Genomic DNA, 7,959 nt, shown 5'->3' on the forward strand with positions numbered 1-7,959 from the left:
CTCGACCACATAGGTGAGAAGGGTCTATGAACTTTGAAAAATAAGAACCTTGTTAATTGGTTGAATGATTGAAATCTTGAATTTGATTTTTGTGAGCATTGTATTTATGGAAAACAAAACCGCATTCAGTTTTACTCCAGTTCTTATAAGTCTTCAAGTGTTTTGGATCTAATCCATTCGGATGTATTTGGTCCAGTTGATGTTTCTTCTATTGGTAAATCAATTTATTATGTTTCTTTCATTGATGATTTCAGTAGAAGAACATGGGTTTATTTTCTTAAGAGTAAAGTTGAAGTTTTCAGTCATTTCAAAGAATTTAAAGCAATGGTTGAGTTGCAGACTGGAAAGAAGATAAAATGTTTAAGGACAGATAATGGCGGTGAATATTGCTCCAATGATTTTGACACACTTTGTAAAGATTTTGGTATTAAGAGATAGAAGACAACTACGTATTCTCCACAATAGAATGGAGTTGCAAAAAGAATGAACAGGACCTTGATGGAGAAGGCTAGGAGTATGCTAAGTGGTGCTGGTCTAGAACAAAAGTTCTGGGCTGAAGCTGTAGCCACTACCTACTACCTGATAAACAGGTCTCCTACATCAGCTCTTGTTGATAAAACACCAATGGAAGCGTGGTCGGGCCACAAGCCTTCACTTAGTCATCTGAGAGTTTTTGGTTGTGAGGCATATGCTCATGTGCCAAAGGAGAAGTGAACAAAATTGGATAACAAAGCTATTAATTGTATATTCATTAGATACAGTTATAGTGTGAAAGGATATAAGCTTTGGGATCCTGTTGCACAAAAGGTATTTTATTCCAGAAGTGTTATTTTTAGAGAAACTAAGTCTCCTTCAGTTACAGTGCAACGAGAACAAAAGGAAGAAAAGAAAGATGTGATTCAACTGCCTGCTACACCTGAAAAAGTTGAATCGAGGCCCTTAGAAAGACAGGAAGTTGATGAGAGCTCTACGAGTTCTAAATTATCAGAGGAAGAAGAAGAACCTGAACCTGAACTTGTTCGAAGGTCTACTAGTCAAAGAAAACCACCTGAAAGGTATGGATATTCTCCTGATGATTGGAGATGCATATTTGCTTTGAATGCTAAAATTGATGAACCGAAATTTGTAGAAGAGGCTCTTGGTATGAATGATTCAGAGTCCTGGAAAATTGCCATGGATGAAGAGATGGCAGCTCTTAAGAAGAATGACACATGGGACCTTGTACCATTGCCTGAAGGACGAAAGCCTGTTGGTTGCAAATGGGTGTTCAAAAGGAAGATAGGTTCAGATGGAAGAATTGAGAAGTATAAAGCACGTTTGGTTGCAAAAGGTTACTCCTAGGCTGAGGGAGTAGATTATGGTGAGATTTTTTCTCCTGTAGCCAAAATGACATCCATTCATTTCTTGCTTTCTATTGCAGCAGCTTATGATCTAGAGGTCGAACAAATGGATGTAAAAACTGCTTTCCTTCATGGCGATTTGGAGGAAGAAATTTATATGACACAACTAGAGAACTATGTGGTAAAAGGTAAAAGTATTTTGGTCTGTAAGTTGAAGAAATCCTTGTATGGTTTAAAACAGAGTCCTAGAATGTGGTACCAAAAGTTTGATACATATGTATTGAGTTTGGGGTTTGTGTGGTCTAAGTCTGATCACTGTATATATTTTAAATCTGATGGTGATCGTTTCCTGGTTATTGCCTTGTATGTTGATGACATGTTGTTTATTGGGAAAGGAAAAGGTTTGATTGCAGAATTAAAATCTCAACTCTCGGAAAAATTTGATATGAAAGATCTTGGTGCAGCAAGACACATTCTGGGAATGAAGATTGTAAGAGATAGACAAAATAAAAATCTTTGGCTAGGCCAGAGTAAGTATGTTGGTACTATTCTGAGAAGATTTAATATGCAAGATTCTAGACCATTGAGTGTTCCTGTTACAATGGGAACAAAGCTTTCTAGTTCACAGTGTCCTACATCCCCATTGGAGATGGAAGAGATGAGTCAAGTACCATACCAAAGTGCTGTTGGAAAATTGATGTATGCTATGGTTTGTACAAGACCAGATATTGCCCAAGCAAGGGAGTACTTTCCCGTTACATGTCTAATCCATGAAGAGCACATTGGGAAGCAGTAAAAAGAGTTTTTAGATACTTGCGGGGTACCTCAGAGTACTCTATACGTTTTCATGGAACAAGAAATGAACATTCCTTGAATATTAGAGGCTTTGTGGATTCAGACTGGGCTGGTGATGTTGATAAAAGAAGATCCACCAGTGCATATGTGTTTACATTATTTGGTGGTGCAATTAGTTGGATGAGCAAGTGACAGGCTGTGGTCGCTTTGTCCACTACAAAGGCAGAGCATATGGTAGCTACTCATGCCTGCAAAGAAGCCATTTGGCTTAAGAGATTGTGTTCAGATATAGAGTTTAAATAGGGTGCAGTGACAATTTATAGTGACAGTCAGAGTGCAATTTGCCTAGCGAAGAACCTGAATTTTCATGCCAGGACCAAACACATTGATGTACAATATCATTTTGTGAGAGATATGGTTGAGGATGGCAGGGTGAAGTTGGAGAAGGTAGAAACTTTGGTGATTGTTGCTAATTCATTAACTAAGCCCGTGAGCACAGAGAAGTTCAGATGGTGTTCGGAGTCTATGGGCCTCTTGGCCCTTGACTGTTGAGTCCATGGTAATATGGATCCCCTGACTCTTGCAAGGTATTTGACAAGTGGGAGAATGTTGAGATACACATGTCTCAACCTTGCAATTTTTAGTAAATAGTTCCAAATGTAGTTGGGAGGTTTCCCATGTGTCGGTGCCTTGGAAAAAGGTATATGAGTTGTCAAAAGATGCCTTGTCCATAGTTTAATATAGGAGGGCCATTTTTAGAGATAATATGACACATTTCATGTTAGTTATGAGGGTCAAAAATACGGGATAAGAGTTTGGACGTGAGTAACTATTTTTAACCTAGTTTTCTTATCTTGGAAAAACAAATGTCAAGGGTGGGAAACACGTGTCATGGAGGTTTTGCCCATGGTATTGTAAAACCACAAATGGTTTCCAGGTTGTAAAATTCCTATGTAATGAGGGCTTGGAGAGGAGTTTGTATGATGGATTTTGGTTTGCAAGGCTGGGTGCTAGAAGGATGCTAGTGAAGTCTCTCCGAGCTTGAGTTGAGGTGATGCTCTTGTAAGAACTTGCATTGCAAGTGTATTGTAATCTCTTGTTGATTTCTTAATATACTATGCAGGTTTTAGAGTGTGGGGTTTTTCGCCCATATGGGTTTTCCCCACAATAATCACTGTGTTATGTGTTTGTTGTTTTATTTGTGCTCTATGTGCTTCTTGTGATCTCTGTGATAGTTAAGTTGAAATTTGCATAATCGTCCTCTCAGGATTAGCGTAGGAAGAATTTCCGCACACCTTTGCTTCCTTACAGAGATTGGGGAGGCAGACCCAAACTGAACGAATAGAGAAGGATTCCGTAAGGGGGTTGAAGGGAGGAGTCCAGGGCTTGATAGAGAGGGAGTGATCCCCCCAAGTCCAAAGCTTACCCAAAATCAAATCACGCTCATGAGTAGAGGTAAAGGAGGCAACAAAAAACCCCTTAGCACAAGGGAAAAACTCAATGCCATAAGAAACAAGGGGCTTCCAAGAATCACTCACCTAGCGATGAAGGTTCGAGAGGGAAGGCCAAAACCCAGTAAATCTATAGACCAGAGCGCTGCGTTGATAGAAGTCAACATTCTCCATAACCTCTCGACCACAGACCACAACAGGAGAGGTCTTGGCACAAGGGAGAGGATGAACTCCCGTAGAAGGCTGGGCAACAGATTTAGTCACACGGGCAAACCTACGCTTTCCAGCAAAGGGCCTAGGCAGAGCATCCTGACCCTGAGCATCACTCACAACAGCAGCAAGGGCTTCCAAATCTAAAACTAGGTCAGAGACACCAGCCGTGGGGGACCCAGGCCGAAACCCCCGCGTAGAGGGCATGGGTGAAGATGAAAGAGAGCCTCTGTCAGCAACCACAGGAGGAGGGAGACCAAAAAACCACACACCCTGCAGACCACCAGCGACAGAGGCAAAGGGATGAGACGAAGCATCCACATCACCCACCAGGGAGGAGGCAGGGCTGCCAGCAGGGGACGCCAAGAGAGTCCAACGAAGTCGAGGGCCACAAAGAACCACCACCAAGTATGTCCGCAGTAGCACTGCCACTACCCATGACCACGACAACAACAGAAGCAACGCCCAACACAGGGTCCAGCGCTGCAAGGGATTCGTTGTGAGGGGATTTCAAAATTGCTTGGGTGGGAGACATTGCGGGAGTAATTGTTAATAAGAATAGATAAATAGGTTAATCTGATATAGTGTTGCTGGTAGTGCATCTAAAATCTATGAAATCATAAAAACTATATAGTAAAATCTAAATGAAAAAGACATGTATTAGCTTTCCAAAGCTTTAAAATCCATATGTGACAAACAAACAATATAACGATAATAGGGATCACTTCATGTGTCCAGAAAACAAAAAAGAATCTTCCTTTCTGTTGAAAGAAGAATTGTATATAACACTATAAGTAGTTCAACATAGTTTAAATATGGATAGAAGCCATGTCTATTGTTGACACTTACTATAGAAATGAGGGACCACCTTTCTGCTATAGTTGGCAACAACCCTTTATTTTTTTCAATATCCATACCATTGTATTATGAGTTTAATGTTTTTGTAAATCATTTTGTAATAGTTTGTTTTTAGTTTTAATAGAAAGCAAAAGTTTTGCCAGTCTCTAGTCTAGTTTGTTGTTAAGTTTTTATTTTGTATTCCTACTCTAATTAGGAAGCTAAACAATAGATTCAATTCTTTGTGATTGTTTAGTTGGGGCATTTTAAATTTCTAAGTTTTTTTTATGCTAGTAATTATAGGTTGGGAGAACAGGTTGAAGCACGTTTGTGATCCTAAAGATAACCAATTGTTCAAATATTGGTTGGAGTGAGAACAATGGATTTCCCCTTGAGAATCAAAACATGGAGAAAACAACAATAGCTGTAACTTCAGAAAGAAAAGGAAATGGAATCCACTCATCCAGCCCTATAAATTGGATGTTTCATTTTGGAATCAAGGTATAAAGTTTCTATGAGTACTCATGGGTACTTAATAAATTAAAGAGTGCCACTCTTCACTATTATTAATGATATTGTGTTTTTAGTTTAGAGTTTCACTATATATGATATTAGGCAAGGTCATGGTTAAATTTGTAGTTTCCATATCGAGCTAAAAGCATCACCTTTAAATTCCTGTTTGTTGACCTGTGCTCATTTAAAAGGCAATTTTTGTTAGTAAAGCACACATGTAAGGACATGTGCATAAAATTCAAAATGAATGTATAATGTACACAATACACTTGGGGATAAATAAAGTTTCTCTAAATACTAGTGTCATTTTGTTGAATGATCATGCTCTTGATGAGCCCTGAATGACTTCAGTCAAGAATCTGAGTGTTCCAGATTTTTGTGGAGCGCTCTTCGAAAGCTACTCTGCATTTTCAATCAATTTTGATCTGGATGCATTTATTGTTGCTATTTTCCCTTCACCAGTGATATAGCAAAATTGTTTTCAATCTAAAAATCATGTATTAAGTCTCAATCTGTAGAGTTTATTGGCATTTTGACTGGAAATAAACTAGCATGAAATAATATATTGATATTCCAAAAAGATCATTATTACATTGCTTCTCAAATGTCTTTAGAAATCCTATTCCTTTACATTATCTCATTTCCTTCTCCTTCATGAGGATAAATACTTACCTAGGAAAATGAGAGTTTCACAAGAGAAGATTTAATTCACAACTGATTTTACGACATATTCTGGGCCTTTGCCCATGTCTTTACTTTTGTCAGGCTATCATTCATGTCTTCAAAAATCCCATTTGCATTTAATATATATTTTTCAGCCTAATGCACAGGAAAAGTATGCATGTACATCCTTCGAGCATCCACTATTGTCATTTAACATGCCATGACCACCTTTGCACTATTGGGTAGGAACTACGTTGCCCTGCAGCCCTTTTTTTCTTAACTTTCCATGCAACTATTTTGTTTCTCTTCCCATGCACCACAAAACTCCCACACTTATGTCATTGGCATGTTTTATTCCTTCAATACCCTACACCCTTCTAACTTGCATACTATTTTTCAGTGTATCCAACCATTTTACCTTATTTGGCTCCTTTCTCCAATAGCATGCAACCCAATGACTCTGTAATGTATTTGTTTTATTTCATAACGTTTTCCCAACTGCGGCTATTCTCATGGCCTTATAGAATGTTAAAAAAACAACTCGAAGATTTGCCCATATCACATTTTACATAGATAAATTTGATTTTGTCAAGAAATATCAATACAAATTTGAAAATTAAAAAAAGCAAAATCAAAATAAGAAATTCTAATTCAAACAATTAGAATACAAACATGTTTTTGGGTGATACGTATTGCTCATTCGTTTGGATGCTTCAACATCAATTGTTATTGTGACTTCTTAGTTCTTCATCCTTTCTTTCTTTTGAAGAGGATTTTTCTTCCATAGGGTTTTCTCCCTTTATCTGTTTGTGAGAGATTGTATTGTGTTTGTACATGGGTACCTCACCAGGGTTTATTTTTTATACCCATCTTCTACATCCTTGCATTGTGTTTTGTTCCTCCCCCAGTTGCACTTTAAAGGGGGGTGGTGTGAATAAGGTTTTGCACCTAGTAAAGGTCTTAATCTAGCTAGTTCCTAGTGGGGACTTATTCACATGAATTAAGTTTACTTAAGTCCTATGTGTCATTCAAGAAGTCTTAAGTTGTCTAAATAAGATTTTTTCATATCTTATTTTTATTTTATTCTAGTTACCTAGGTCATTTTAATAGTTATTTAGTTAGTTGTCTCATGTCATAGGATTAAGACACATGTCATGTTCTTATCTAATCTTATACCCCTACCTTGCCTATATAAGGAAGGTACCTCTAGCATTGTAAAATATCTCATGTCTTGTATCAATCATGTAGTCATCATATTGTATTCTTGATTCATTGGAATAACATCTTCTATTATTGTTTCTCTCTTATCACATGGAGATTATTTGGTGCATAGATTAATGATCTTGGGTGCTCACTTCAAGAAATTATATTTTATGAGAAAGGAAATTAATTAACCTAAATAAGAGCTAGCATAGATTACATAACATAACTTTCAAAAGAGCGGACATGGGAGTGGAGCGGCGAGCGAGAATTTCAAATTTCAAATCTAGGAATGGCGGATTTCCTGGGGATGGCAGTCTTTCTGTGGGTGGAACTGGTAATCAGGATGGTTTCCAGGCATCTTAGGGTACTAAAGGGGACAAGGAAACAGTCAAATCGGTGGAAGCCAAAGATTCCAAAATTGAGGACCCACATGATAGAGGTAAGGAAAAAAATTGGTCTTCGCTTTTTGGAGTGAAGCCGCTGGTTAAATCAGGGCTACCGGAAGTTAAAAATATATCCGATCTTGCGACAGGGGTTGTCGCTATTTCTGTTCCGGATAAGTTGGTTGATCTTACTGTCTCTGGGTTAGCTATGACCTTAGTTGGAAGGTTTGCTATTTTTAGGCCTAACATTGATGTTGTTAGGAATTTTATAAGGAGGAAATAGGTTCTCAAGGGCCAAGTGGATGTGGTGGCTTTGCCTAGGGGTTTTTTTTCCTTTTCTTTTAACTCTGAAGAAGATATGAATAAAGCTCTATGTGAAGGACCATGGATGTTCGACAAGTCAACTTTGGCTTTACAGAAATGGGCTCCAAACCTTTCTCTTGATGAGTCCTTTTTTGTGTCGGCGCCTGTGTGGACGTGTCTCCCGGCCCTCCTGTTGGAGTTCTAGAATGAGGAAGTCTTCAAGGGGATAGCGATTTCTTTTGGAGAACTTCTCTCAATCGA

This window comes from Cryptomeria japonica, chromosome 7 (assembly GCF_030272615.1).
Source record: "Cryptomeria japonica chromosome 7, Sugi_1.0, whole genome shotgun sequence".
Classification (NCBI taxonomy): domain Eukaryota; kingdom Viridiplantae; phylum Streptophyta; class Pinopsida; order Cupressales; family Cupressaceae; genus Cryptomeria; species Cryptomeria japonica.